The sequence below is a fragment of the Pinus tabuliformis genome, chromosome 4_1, assembly GCF_031772625.1.
Source record: "Pinus tabuliformis cultivar Carrire ecotype Pingquan chromosome 4_1, CPIR1, whole genome shotgun sequence".
Taxonomy (NCBI): Eukaryota; Viridiplantae; Streptophyta; class Pinopsida; order Pinales; family Pinaceae; genus Pinus; species Pinus tabuliformis.
In genome coordinates this window covers 992400503-992416587 of record NC_142303.1, presented here as the reverse complement: position 1 = coordinate 992416587, position 16085 = coordinate 992400503, and positions in this window count along the sequence as shown.

Sequence of the window (16085 nt, the reverse complement as noted above, 5' to 3'; positions counted from 1 at the left end):
TGCATGTTGTGTTCGATCATATAATTATTTTTTCCTTTTTCAATTCTCTTGGCCCTTATGGGAGTGAGAATTTTAACCTTTGGGAATACTCAGTGATGTTTATTCTCACCTATTTTATGTTTTTTAATTCTTCATATGAAATTATTATCTTATAAATGGTTGGAGGCTATTTTGGCAAGTGGGTTGGAGATCAATCTCAGTTGCATATTTTTTTTTTGTTATGTATATGATTATTTGGTTGAGTAGTCTCCCTATGGTTGTATGCCTAGTCACATTTTATTTTGTCTTGGTTAATGAATGGTTGTGGGGCAAGGAAGCGTTATTATTATTTTAAAATTTTCATTTCAAGTTTAAATTGATAGGATTTATTTCAAGTTTACTCTTGAATACCAATGGGATTATTCTTGATGTCATTCGTTTCATTATTAAATATTTTTCTCCTTTCCATTAGATAGGATTTAGTTAGAAGTATTCCTTACCATATTGTTTCATTACATATTATTTTCATCTCATTTATACTCTAAAAAACCTACATTGTGGTCATTAGTCCATAATTGGATGTTTGAACATAGAAAAGTCTATTTGGTCCCTTTTTCCAAGTATGCATATGAAGTTTACAATGGTCATTTTCCCATGTCAACAATACTTTTTCTTATTAAGAAGCTTGATAAGCATATGATACTTATCATACTTTCTAAAATTGGTGAAACATATTTTGTATTTGTTTTTTCTTATTCTTTTTTTAACTATACTAATGAATCTTTTATAATTTCTTATATAATGTGTTGTTTTGAACCGTTTCCTCAAGAGTTATTGTAAAGTAGGATAAATTATTGCACATCAGTTTTGTATCTTCATGTGTCAAGAGCACATCCCTTTAGTTCCCTGTGATTAGAACCATATATCAAGATACCATGTGGAATCACAAGGTTAGAAGAGGATAGAAGTGCTAGGGGCAAGGTAAATTTTTGAGTATGGAAATTTACCTTAAAACTTAGAAACCTCAAAGAATATTACTAGTCCCTAATATGAAAATTGTAAAATATTTGGAGATATTTTTATAGAAATATTCAAATTTATAATGATTTTATATAGTATCTATAATATTTTGCTGATTTTTAAATTAAAATAATTTTATTCAATAATATTTGGAAAAATAATTTTTTAGAAAAGATGAAAAGCTAGCAAATCCTTTTTTGGAAAAAGCATGGAAAATTAACCAATCTACAAAATCTAGCCCCTAAAATTTTCCATAATTAGGAGACGCCACGACACAATACAACATCAAGCATCTTCCTCCTTCTAATTCCTCTTCTAAATATCAATCCCTTTCTTTTCATATGTACATATTCAATGTAAGAAATTCTTGTGTAGGTAATTGGATTTTAGATTTATATGAATCTCATCACATGGTTGAGGATAAATTACATATTTTTTGCGCTTTGGTTCATTATCATGTTCTCATGTTTTGGTCACACATGATGATATGAATAGGGTCTGGCATGGGCAATTTAGAAACTTAGTTGTTTCTCACTTCAACCATTATTTAAGCAAAATATGGTATTATGCCTTCATCTTGTTTTTATCCAAGATTTTGTATATCCCAAGTGTGTTATAGTTTGGACAAAGGCAACTATTGAAGTTAAATAACACCTTTTAAATACGTTCTTAGTGATTTATGTGGTCCTTTACCCACCTTTTTTAGTTCCAAGTATTTTCTATTATGTATTGATGATTTGTTCAAGTGAACTCGGCTTTATTATTTTTACCTAAAAGAGTGAAGTATTTAAAAAAAATGGCTTTTAAGGTCTTTGTTGAAATATAATTTGTTCATTACATTTTGATGCTTAGATTAGATAATGGAGGAAAAATATGTGTAGACTATTTTATTAGTTTATATTATTTAGAAGGAGTTCAAATGAAACACAAGATTTGTGTTCCTCTACAAGAGAGCAATACAACCAATAGAAATAATTTAACAATAAAAGGAATGTCAAATTGCACTCTATGATCCAAAATTTTAGCCCCAAAGTTTTTCTATGAAGCCATTAACTATGCAAATTATATATAGATGCGCAACACCTACCAACGTTTTACAAACTATAACACTATAAGAATAGAGAAAAATTAATCCATATATTAGCGACTTTATATTATAAATTTGAGTATATTAAAAAATGAAGTAGATCCAAGAAAAAAGCAATTATTTTCAGAAATATCATTACCATAATACACAACAAGAATATTATTCACATAATTTCACATATTAGTTCAATCTACAGGGAATTTATTTGTACGCTTGAGTGTATGACCGAACTCAAAAATATTTAGATATGGCCAATTTTGATCCTTCAAAATAGTCCCAAACCATTATGTATATTTGCAATTCCTATTCCCAACCAACCCTAGTACAATAGTATCACATTTCATATAATGTCACACAATAGTTCAAGTGCCTACAATGGATCATCACACTTCTAGTGCTTTATCAAAAATTGCACTAGTCAAATCACTGTAAATATATTAGTATGTTGGCCACACAACATGTTCTAAAACTCCGGTTGTGTTATCATGGTAGAACACTCCCCCTCAAACATACTTGGAGAATTTATGAGATGATATTAGTGTAGCACCCTCACATAATGACAACTTCCTTAAGCTCAAGAAAAAATAAAAATTTAGCAAACCTTGCTTTTGTTAATGACTTAGTAAATATATCATCAATTGGATCATTTATCTTGCAATAGACAAGATACAACATGTTCCCTTATAGAATATTCCTAATATATTGCACGTGAAGCTCAAGATGAATCATCATACCACAAGAGTCCACTTTAATTACACTCGGATTGTGACAACACACTATAGTGTATTTAATATAAAATCCTAGTGCACCCATCAAGTTTCAAATTTATACATAATTTAATTCCTATAATCACCACAATTTTGTTTTTAACTTTTTGGTTTTTACATGCCCAAATAGTTGGATCAACTCCACGATGAAACATATATATAGAAGTTGACTTTTAGCCATCCCCACCAACCTAATTAGATTGTATATATCCAACTAGTTGATTTAATTGTGATTTAATTTCCATTGACATAGTGTGTTTTTCATTGTGGGGTGGTTACAGGGGAGAGACGGGTACAATTATTGGAATTTATCCTTCCCCACAAGTACCCCATCTTATATTACACCACATTCCTTATTCCCAAAAAATGAAAAGAAAAAATGCATCTATAATGTTTTTTCCTCTCTCTTTTCTCTGATTCCATTTTTTTATTTTATTTTAGCTTACATTTTTTCCCAAATATTTATTATTTTTCTAAATAAGTTGTTGTTGTGGTGTTTTAAGTAAGAGTCGAGGAAGTGGGGGTGTTGTATATATATATATATATATATATATATATATATATGATTGATTGCTATCAAATTTTATCCAGAGCTTATCTTTTAGCAATTTTCCCTATGATATATTCAATGAGCACCCTCCTCTTTAGTCCTTTCGCCCCATTCAACTTACATCTTACAGCTTTGCTTCTCTCTGTCATGGTCCAATATTTCTTTACTCCTGCATGATAACATCTTTATGCCTTATCTCCACAAGTGTCTTCTTGAAACTTTCCTTAATGAACTTCTTAAGCATCATCTTGCCTTGTTAGGATGATAGTGCCTACAAATGAAGTTCACTCATGAAAAGACAATATGTCCCAAAATCACCTATTATATCTTGTTCTCATATAATATGTTGACTGTGATGGGACAGTGCGCAATAACTGAGAGATATGCCTTAGGTATTGCACAGGTTTCCATTGTAAGGGCCAAGGGATGACCCTATAATACACTGGGATTGCACAATGTGTAATGAAGGGAAGTCTCATTAAGGCTTTGCGAAGAGGTCAAGTCTAGAAGGCAAGGATGACAGGCTTTCTCACTGAGGATGCATAGTGTGTAATGATAGAGAAGTATTGTGTAGGTTCCCAATGCAAGGGGCTAAAGGAGACCTTACTTCCCACTAGGAATGTGCAATGTGAACCACAAGTCGGGGATGATCAAGGCTTTGTACAATGGGAAGGTGTAAGTAGTAAGGGTTGAGTGATTGTGTTCTAAAGATGCATAATGCAGAATGAAGGGAGATGTCCTCAAGATTAGTGAAGGGCACATGTTCATGAAACAAGAGTCTCGTCACTGAGGCTTGGAATTCTGCAATGCGCTCATCACATGGCTAAAAGTTGATTGTTCTCATTACTTATACATGATGAGAGGACAATGAAGAGGATAAGTTACTACCTTCCATAGAGGATTTAGTACTTGATGTTCAAATAGATTTTAGGGAGGATAAAATTTTGTAAAAGAGGTCTAGAACTACAAGACATGGGTAGAAAGACCTTCAACCGATTAGGTTGAAAGGACAATTACCACGTAGGGTTAAATGTTATTCAAGGGAAAATATAGTGGAAAATTTTCCTCTTACCTCATTCAATAGATATTTTGGGGACATAAAGCCTCCTAAAAAGGTAATTTATGATCCAAATTCTAGAATTGTGTGAGTACTTCCATATCACATAATTTTGAGGTTTTCAAAGAGATAATTATTGGAAGGGACTTTATAGAAAAGTTTACTAAGTTTCCAACATACAATTAATAGTAGTAATTTTTTTTAAACCCTAGTGAAAGAGTAAAGAATGAACTTATTTGAGAAGTCAAACTTACAATGCCCTTACCGTACAAGTTAGGTAAATGTACTTCAACATATTGTTGTACATCATATATAACAATGTTGAATATTAATGATAATTGACGAGCTATTCAAGAACCTATGGATACACTATATCAAAATGATTATGATATAAGAAAAATGAAGAGATATTTATAAGCATATTTAGGTCTAAAGAGGAAAATCATATATGCATGGTACTAGATGTGAAGTGAACCATAACTTGTTGAATAGTGTTTCATGGTATTTTCAATTTCGTTGTATTATTTTCATAAATTTAATTTTGAAATTTTAATGATGTTCCATTAATGAAGCAAGTGCATCAACACTAATCTAGTTATGCTCATTTTGTTGTTATGATAGTTGTTTAGTATATTTATGTTGTTTTAATATGCTTACAAAATATTTTCTTTTTGTATATTACATTGGATGGAGGAAGAAGATCCATAAAGAGGGTTGCAAAGTACATTTCCAGTCTCGAAATAAAATATAATTACTGACAATGCCCATATTAGAGTGAGATAAAAAAAAGAATATAGTGAATATAGTTTACAACCATGCAACAAATGTGAAGATAAAAAAACCCTTAGCCAAACACCTATGAAAGGCATGATCAAATTTGAATGTCATGACCATGTGGATGAAAGAGAGAAAGTAAGTTTCAAGTGATAGGAGTGCATTCCATTTAGTCAAGAGTTTGTAATGAATCTTCACTTGTGTGAGAAAACATGTAACTCCTCAATTTTTGTGAAATATATATTCTCACGCCTAGTTGAATATTAAAAATGAGAATAAGAATAAATCTCTAATGAGGTGAGAGCTAAGAACTCAAGAGTCATATAGGGTAGCCCAAAAGTCATGTATTGCATTTGAATAACTAGGAATCTAGAAAGCGAAGAGCTGTGAGCCAAAGTTATAAAAGAAAATTGTTGTCAAGCGATAGATTTTCCTTTTGGCATTGTTAATATGTTAATATAGAGTGTGTTTTTATCTAGCATTTTTATACTCTTGCAATGTTGTGTTTGGTCATGGAATTATTTTTTCCTTGTTCAATTCTCTTGGTGCTTATGGACATGAGAATTTTAACCTTTGTGAATATCCCATGTCATGATGTTTATTCTCACCTATTTTATGTTTTTTAATGCTTCATATGAAATTATGATCTTCTCAATGGTTGGAGGCTATTTTGACAAGTGGGTTGGAGACCAATCTCATTTGCATAAATTTGTTTATTATGTATATGATTAGTTGGTGGAGTATTCTCCCTATGGTTGTATGCCTAGTCACATTTTATTTCGGCTTGGTTACTAAATGGTTGTGGGGAAAGGAAGTGTTATTATTATTTGAATAATTTATATTCAAGATTAAATTGATAGAATTTGTTTCAAGTTTACTCTTGACTACAAATGGGACTATTCTTGACGTCATTGATTTCATCATTAAATATTTTTCTCCTATAGATTAGCTAGGATTTAGTTACATGTATTTCTTACCATATTGTTTCATTACATATTATTTTAATCTCATTTATACTCTCAAAAACCTATATTGTGGCCATTATTTCATAGTTGGATGTTTGAACATAGAAATCTCTAACTGGGCCCTTTTTCCAAGTATGTATCTGAAGTTTACAATGGTCATTTTCCCATGTCAACAATACTTTTTCTTATGAAGAAGCTTGATAATCATATGATACTTATCATACTTCTAAACTTGGTGAAACATATTTTGTAATTGTTTTTTCTTATTCTTTTTTAACTATACTAATGAATCATTTAGAATTTCTTATAGAATGTGTTGTTTTGAAAAAAAATTCCGAAGAGTTATTGTAGAGTATGATAAATTGTTGCACATCAATTTCGTATCTTCATATGTCAAGAGCACATCCCTTTATTTCCATCTCAAGAGAACGATATATCAAGAGACCATGTGGAATCACAATGTTGGAAGTAGATAGAAGTGCTAGGGGCAAGGAAAATTTTTGAGTATGGAAATTTATCTTAAAGTTTAGAAACCTCAAAGAATCTTACTAGTCCCTAATATGAAAATCGTAAAATATTTGGAGATATTTTTATAGAAACATTCAAATTTCTAATTATTTATATAGACTCTATAAAATTTTGGTGTTTTTTAAGTTAAAATAATTTTATTCGATAAAATTTGGAAAAATCATTTTTTAGAAAAGATGAAAAGTTAGCAAATCTTTTTTTTGGAAAAAGCATGAAAAAATAACTCATCTACAAAATTTAGCCCCTAAAATTTCCCTAGTTAGGAGAAGCCATGACACAATACAACATCAAGCTTGATTTTCCTCCTTCTAATTCTTCTTCTAAATGTCAATCCCTTTCTTTTCATATGTAAAAAATTCAATGTAAGAAATTCTTATGTAGGTAATTGGATTTGAGATTTAGATGAATCTCATCACATGGTTGAGGATAAATTACATATTTTCTGCACCTTGGTTCATCATCATGTTCTCATGTTTTGGTCGCACATCATGATATGAATAGGTTCTAGCATGAGCAATCTAGACACTTAGTTGTTGCTCACTTCAAAAATTATTTAAGAAAAATAATGTATGCGGCCTTCATCTTGTTTTTATCCAATATTGTGTATATCCGAGGTGTGTTATAGTTTGAACAAAGGTGGCTATTGAAGTATAATAGCACCTTTGCAATATTTTCTTAGTGATTTATGTGGTATTTTACACACTTTTTTGGTTCCAAATATTTTCTACTATGTATTGATGATTTGTTCAAGTGCACTCGGTTTTATTATGTTTATCTAAAAGAGTGAAGTATTTAAAAAAAAATGGCTTTTAAGATCTTTGTTGAAATATAATTTGTTCGTTACATTTTGATGCGTAGATTAGATAATGGAGGAAAGATATGTATAAACTATTTTATTAGTTTATATTATTTAGAAGGAGTTCAAATGCAATACAAGATCTGTGTTACTCTAGAAGAGAGCAATACAGCGAAGAGAAATAATTGAACAATAAAAGGAATGGCAAATTACACTCTATGATCCAAAAATTTAGCCCATAAGTTTTTTGTTGAAGCCATTAACTATGCAAATTATATATAGAGTTGCAACACCTACCAAGGTTTTACAAACTATAACACTAGAAGCATGGAGAAAAATAATCCATATATTAGCACCTTTATATTATAAATTTGATTATATTAAAAAAAAATCCAAGAAAAGAGCAATTATGTTTAGAAACACCATTACCATAATACACAACACAAGTACATTATGGAGCAAGAGAAGAGGAGAAATTACTACCTTCCATAAAAGATTTAGTACTTGATGCTCAAATAGATTTTATGTAGAAAATAGTTTTTAAAAGAGGTCTACAACTACAAGAGAGGGGTAGAAATACCTTCAACTGATTGGGTTGAAAGGAAAACTACCATGCAAGGCCAAATGTTACTCAAGGGAGAAGGTAGTGGAAAATTTTCCTCTTATCTCATTCAATAAATATTTTGGGGACATAAAGCCTCCCAAAAAGGGAGGTTATTATCCAAATTCTAGAGTTGTGTTAATACTTCCCATATCACATAATTTTGAGGTTTTCAAAGTGAATATTATTCAAAGGGATGTCATAGAAAAGTTTACGAAGTTAATTTTCCAACATACAATTAATAGTAGTAAATTTTTAAAAACTCTCATGAAGGTATAAAGAAATAACTTATTTGGGAAGTCATACTCACAATTCCCTTACCATAAGAGCTAGGTTTTGAGTTAGCTAAATGGACTTTAACATATTGATGTACATCATATATAATAAGTTTGAATATTAATGATACTTGACACATATATATGTTTATATGCCATGTGCCAACTCATTGTTGAGCATAAGAATAATCCCAGATCTTTTTTTATTTTCAACAAAATACCAGTAAAATGTTTTAACCATAGGTTACTTTATATAATATATACTAGTTTATATTGAATATCTTTAAATAGAGTTTGAGAATTAGAAAGTGTGTATCTCTCTCTGTATATATACACACAAGTGTCTTGAATTCTTTTTGCTATTAATATTAATGTAAAATACTACATGTCAACCTAATATTGAGCAGTGAGTGAATTACACATCTTCTTCATACCCTAAATTAGAAACTACTTATCAATAGAATAAGAAATCTCTCTCACACACATATATTTTCTCTCATTAAGTTGATATGAAATTATTTTACATCAGGCAAGCATTGCACTATTTTATTTTGTTGGGAACACTAAAATATGTTTTCACTCTCATTCTCTCTATATATGTAAGAATGATAATGGCAGAAGTGTCCTCAGACACATAATTTTATTAATCAGAAAACATAATTACATAATTGATTTTGCAAGAGTTTACACCTGAACAACACAAATACTCTTGCAATGAGCTATATATAAGCTCCATGTCCTAACTACCTCTAATTATGGATCACTTATTAAATAACAAGTGTCCATTTACAATAAATGCTATTCAAACCAACTAGCTAACTAATCTCCTAAAATAGAGCCTAAGACACGACACATTTGGAGAGTCATATCTAGTTACAACAATATGCTAATTCTAAAAGTCTCCATTAAATAAATAAACATTCTAGAATAATAATTATTAATTTAATATCTTAAATTAATAATTATTTTATTCTAATTTTATAACCTATGATAAAATTGTATTTTTGGATCATCTAACATTCCCCCCTATGATCCAAAGATACATTACAACAGATACCAAGTTCATCCCTGAACTTAGTAAATTTTATTCTGTCGATCGGTTTCGTGAAAATGTCGGAGATCTGATCTTCGGAAGGACAATAAACTAGTTTGAGGACATCTTTGGCAATGAGAGACCTGATATGATGATACTTGGTGTCCACATGCTTTGTCTTTGAATGAAAAACTGGGTTCTTGGCAAGTTTGATGGCTGACTGGCTGTCAATGAATAATGATGTAGCTTCTGCCTGAGAAATGCCCAAGTCCTGCAAAATTCGGCGCAACCAAACAATTTCACATGCTGCTTCCCATGCTGAAATGTACTCTGCTTCTGCTAAAGAAGTGGCCACTGTAGCTTGTTTCTTACAACTCCAAGATACTGCTGCTGACCCCATGTTCATTAAATAACCTGATGTTGATGCTCGATCATCAATACTCCCAGCAAAGTCGGCATCAGAATATCCACCAAGTACAAAATTTCTAGTCTTTGTGTAAAGAAGACCAAAATCTTTTGTTCCTTGGATATATCGAAGAACTCTTTTGGCTGCATTCCAGTGGCTGTCTCGTGGTTCCTGCATAAAACGTGAAAGAATACTGACTGCATAAGATAGATCAGGACGAGTATTTGTCAAATAAATCAAGCTGCCAATCAACTGTCTGTAAGTTGTACTGTCCACCTTTTCCCCCCTTCAAATTTTGAAAGTTTCAAGTTTTGTTCCATGGGGGTAAGAATGGGCTTGCAATCCTGCATGCCAAAACGCTGAAGAACCTCTGCTGCATACTTACTATGAGAAATGAAAATATGATGTGGATGTTGGAAGACTTCAACTCCAAGATAGTAGTGAAGTAATCCCAAATCTGTCATCTTAAAACCTGCATGTAACTCCTTTTTCACCTGTGCAATATGATCATCATGGTTGTCAGTAATGATCAAATCATCTACATACATGACAAGAATTACCAGATATTTTCCCTGTTGTCGCACATACAAAGTATCATCAGATTCACTTCGTTGAAAACCAAATTTCTTAAGGTATTCATCCATCTTTGCATACCAAGCTCGGGGAGCTTGTTTTAATCCATATAAAGCCTTGATCAATTTGCAGACTTTATGTTCTTGTCCTTCAACTTCAAAACCTAGTGGTTGGGTCATATACACTTCCTCCTGTAAATCCCCATTGAGAAAAGCACTTTTCACATCCATTTGATGAACTTTCCATCCTTTTTGAGCGGCCAATGCAAGTGTTAATCGGATGGTGTTCCATATAGCTGTAGGAGCAAAAGTTTCCTCATAATCAATGCCTTCGTGCTGCGCAAAACCTTTTGCGACAAGTCGTGCTTTATACTTTTCAAGTTCTCCCTTTTGATTATACTTAATTCTGTAAACCCATTTGCATCCTATGGGTTTAACATTTGCTGGACAATCAACAAGTTTCCAAGTGTTGTTATCAATTACTGCTTGATATTCTTCAACCATAGCCTGTTGCCATACTTTATGTTTTATTGCTTCTTTGTATGTGGAAGGTTCAGTGAAATCATTTGCTATCAAGGAAAAATTGCCTTCACTTCTATGTGCCCTTCTGGTGCCAGTTTTATTCAGTTCATCAGGCTTTCCATCTTTCAAAAGTTGAACTGCCCATTTCGGAAGTTGGTGCTCACTTGTTTGCGCTTCTGTAAAGTCCCCATCATTGTAAAGAGGATTAATATAAACTCATGTTCGTCGTTTAGGTGAAGAATGTGGAGAATCATTGTCAGAAGAACTGCTGCTGCTTGGAGATGCGGATGAACTGCTAGAAGACCCAGATGATGTTACTGATGTAGATGGACTGGATGACTCATCTTCAGAGGAAGGAAAATCAAGTTCATACCAATTTGGTGAAGTTGGTTGACTTTGCACTTTTCCATTTCTTTTACTTCCCTTAGTTTCTAACTTGTGAAGAAGATTTTCAATTTCTTTAGCACTCTTACTCTCAGTTTCATAAAAAATGACATCCCTGCTCACAATGAATTTTCCATTGGTCAAAAGACGATACCCTTTCTTCTCATCAGAATAGCCAATCATTGTGCATTTTAAACTTCTTGTGTCAAGCTTAGTTCGTTTTTCTTTCGGAACTAAGGCATAACACACTGACCCAAAAACTCTAAGATGTTTAACTCGAGGTTTGAAACCAAACCAAGCTTCATAAGGTGTGATTCCGTCTAAAGAAGCAGTTGGAGATCTGTTTCTTAAGTAGATAGTTGTATGGATTGCTTCTGCCCAATATGTTGGACTTAACCTTTTGAAAGTTAACATGGATCTCGCCATGCCTAACAAAGTGCGATTCATTCTTTCGACTACTCCATTTTGCTGTGGAGTGTAAACATTAGTAAGATGTCGTCTGATGCCATTTTCACTGCAATAAGTTTTGAATTCATTTGAAGTGAATTCTCCCCCATTATCTGTCCTGAGAGTACCTATCTTTTCTTTGACTTCATTTTCAACACGTTGGCAAAAAATTTTAAACTTATCAAATGCTTGTGACTTGTTCTTCAAGAAGTAAACCCAAGTCATTCTGCTGAAATCATCAATGAATAGTAAGAAATATTTGCAACCACCAAATGAAGTTTGTAGTGGACCACAAACATCACTGTGAACTAGTTGTAGCCCCCTGTTTGCACACCATGAACTTGTTGGAAAACTTTCTCGATTTTGTTTGCCATAAATGCAAGCTTCACATTTTGCATTTTCTCTTTTGAATGTGGGAAGTCCTTTAACCATTCCTTGTTTCTGCAATTGAGAAAGACTCTCAAAATTCAAATGTCCATATCTTACATGCCATAGTCTTATAGGTGAAATACCTGTAGTCACTGCCCCTGCAAAATCAGAATGCCTTGGAATAACTGTCCCTTTCATCCGTAACATTTTTCCATCTTCATAACCTGTCATGACTGTTTTCAAGTTCTGTTTCACTGAATTAATCTTCACTAAACCATCTTCCATAGTCACCTGATGTCCTGCTTGTCGAATCGTGACTAAAGAGAGCAAATTTTTCTTGAAACTGGGTACATACCATACATTGGAAATCATTTTTTCTCCAATGCCAGGGAGAAAAACTTTTACTACTCCTTTTCCATAAGGAGTATGTTTTGTATCATCAGCAAGAAAAATGGAATTAAGTTGGCAATATTGAAAATTCTAGAAAAAATCACGTCGACAAGTCATGTGCTGAGTTGCCCCGGAATCCAAGATCCAGGCATCTTCATAGTCACTTCTAAGATGGGATGAAATTTGTGATGCTGGTGAGGAAGTAAAAACATATTCTGAGTTATCTTCATCTTGATCATTTGCAAATTGTGCTGAATGCTGTTGAAACATGGAAATTTTATTAAGTGATGTTCGACAATCTTCAGCATAATGGCCAACTTTGTTACATCTTCGACACACAATTTGACTTAAGTCTCTTCCTCTTCCTAAAGATTGTCCTCTGCCTCTGCTTTTACCTCTATTTTGAGATTGTCCTCTACCTTGATTATTATATCCTTGTCCTTGAAAATTGCCTCTTCCTTGGTTGTTTCCTCTACCTTGAAAATTATTTCTTCCTCCTCTGTTAAAATTGTTTCCTCTGCTTTGGCTTTGACCTAAATTATGTGCTGCTTGATTCTGATTCCATCTGCCTCTGCCTCGAGAACTATCGGCTGATGACTTACTAGTGCTGGCCTCTATGAGAAAAACATCTTCACCAACTTTCTTCTTCTTCCCAAAAGTTTTATCATGTTGAGTTAACATTTCACAGAGTTCATCAAACTTTAATTTCTCTAATTTCCCAGTTACTTGTAAAGTCTCCAAAAAATGCGTATAGGAAGAAGGAAGCCCAACAATTACAATTGTGACCATAAAGCTATCATCAATTGCGGGAAAACCAACATTAATAATTTCTTGCCTGATATTCTTAAGTCTTGAGATATATTCAAGAACATCACCGCCTTTAGTTAATTTTTGTTGCAACAATTTTAATTGTAGATCGACTTTCTTTGATTCAGGTTGAGTATCAAAGAGGTCTTTAAAAGTTTTCAAAGCAGTCCATGCATCTAAAGCATTTTCTATATGGACATACATTTCATCATTCACAGAAGATTTAATAAGAGCTAAGGCTTTAGCATTTTTGATTTCCCATTTTGCTAGTGCAGCTGCATCTATGGGTTTATTTGGCTTAACATCTCCATCACATATTCCCTGCCATAATTCATTGTAAATCAGTGTGCTTTCGATGAGACGATGCCATGTTTTATAAGATTTGGTGCCTTCTAGTTTGTCGGAATCAGAAAACAAATTAATCAACTTAGACATTGTAGTGTTAAGACTTCACACCACGAATCAAGATCCAAAAAACTCAAGATGCGCAACACAACAACAACACACGACGCAAAAAAAAAATGAACTATCAGGGCTTGGCCTTGAACCTCAAATAGTCGTCAAAACAAGAGAAAATTGACTGAGCTTTGCACTTGGCTCTAGTCAATTTCTCAAATTTTACAAGGCAACTTTCAAAATTTGATTTTTACAATGGTGCTTTTGCACAATCTGGTAAAAAAAATTACCCCCCCTCAAAGTAAAAATTTCTTTGAGTTACAAAACGAGCTTGCATCCATTTTATTCCATCAATCTCTATGCTTACTATTATACACCCCACAAATTCACCAGCGTCTTCAACACTTCCATCCACAATATCAAATCTTATATGAGATATGATTAGCTGCAAAAAATCTTCGAACTTCTGAAGGTCCGAATTACCGTGCTATGCTATTTCACTGTCCAATTTACTCAATATGCCATCAATACAACAGGATTTTCATATGAACCGGTTAAAATTAAATGCCAGAACTTCATACTTACCAAAGCTGCCTTCAACGAATTGCCAGACTTATGTCTCTGCGTTCTCCAGCATTTACTATTCCATGATTTGCATTAAATTTTCAACACAGACTTGGATTTTTGACCGCTGATCCCAAACTGCAATTCGATTCAGAACTTCCATTGAATCGGCTTCTGCAAACGCTGTTCCTCAATTAAACAAGATCGCTGCTGCAAGCACCAGAAATCGATTGTACATTCAATCACTGGATATTCAGTGTTACATAGGACCATTCACATGGTTTATTAATTTCGCAGATCGATTCTCCCTGCGTTAAGGTAAGCCATGATTCATCACTACGCAATCTGCTATTGAGCCAGCGTTTCATGCGTTCATCATTCTAGTGACAGCGTCCAGAATTTACAGAGACGGTAAAATAAACATTCAAAACAGAACTCTCAGCTAAAACAATAGCGCCCTCTGTAATTAACCATTTACTTATACAGAAGTTCTTTCTCCTTGAAATCGATCCCCAGAGATTTTACATCTGCCACTTCAATCTATTTAATGCAGATTAATAGATAAACGCTGGAATTCAAAAATGTAATTATTCGTTGCTTCTTGAATAAACCATTCATTTCGCCTGAGAAATTCCTGGGTAGAAACTTCTCGAATTTCTTGGTTGAGTTATCAGATTGTTTGAACAGTAACCAGTCCGATGATGAGATGGTACGAGCGCTTTCAATATTACATTCAATAAAAAAATACTATCCAACTTTGCATCAAATTTTAGCATGGGCATATGTTCCAGCATCCAAGAATTAACCAAATCAATTTGTAGATTAGCAATAATAATAATAAAAAAAAAATTTGTTTGTTGAACACAAAACTGGCCAATTTCATACCAGTGATTTGTTGATCAATTCAAGGGAGTCTTCCACAAACTTGTAGAGCTAGAATCTCCTCTTCACATCCACTGCAACATTACTGGAGCTCTGATACCACAATAAGGGCAGAAGTTTCCTTAGACACATAATTTTATTAATCAGAAAAAATAATTACATAATTGATTTTGCAAGAGTTTACACCCGAACAACACAAATACTCTTGCAATGAGCTATATATAAGCTCCATGTCCTAACTACCTCTAATTATGGATCACTTATTAAATAACAAGTGTCCATTTACAATAAATGCTATTCAAACCAACTAGCTAACTAATCTCCTAAAATAGAGCCTAAGATAGGACACATTTGGAGAGTCATATCTAGTTACAACAATATGCTAATTCTAAAAGTCTCCATTAAATAAATAAACATTCTAGAATAATAATTATTAATTTAATATCTTAAATTAATAATTATTTTATTCTAATTTTATAACCTATGATAAAATTGTATTTTTGGATCATCTAACAAATGAGATTAATAATGAAATAACAATTAATAGTGATCTTCAAATATTATATTCAAAGTACACATTGAAATATGGAGGAATTACATAATTAGATCGTATTGCAAAAGTAAAAGGTATCTCTTTCTATAAAGGTTTTTTTTGTTTTTTTTTTTTTTTCCATAGGAAAAATCGTAATTTCTATTAAAAGGAAATTACATTTTGTAAATGCATTTAAGCATATTCAAATAGAGAGGCACTATCTATCTTCAACAAAATTATGTTTAGGGACATATGTGATCAAAACATTGATACCTTATGTCCACGTAGGGAGGTATCAATGGCTTTAAATATACTGAATAGGAGTTCTATATATTAATCTGGCACTTTGTGAGTGTAGATAAAATGTCAAAAAAGAAACTAT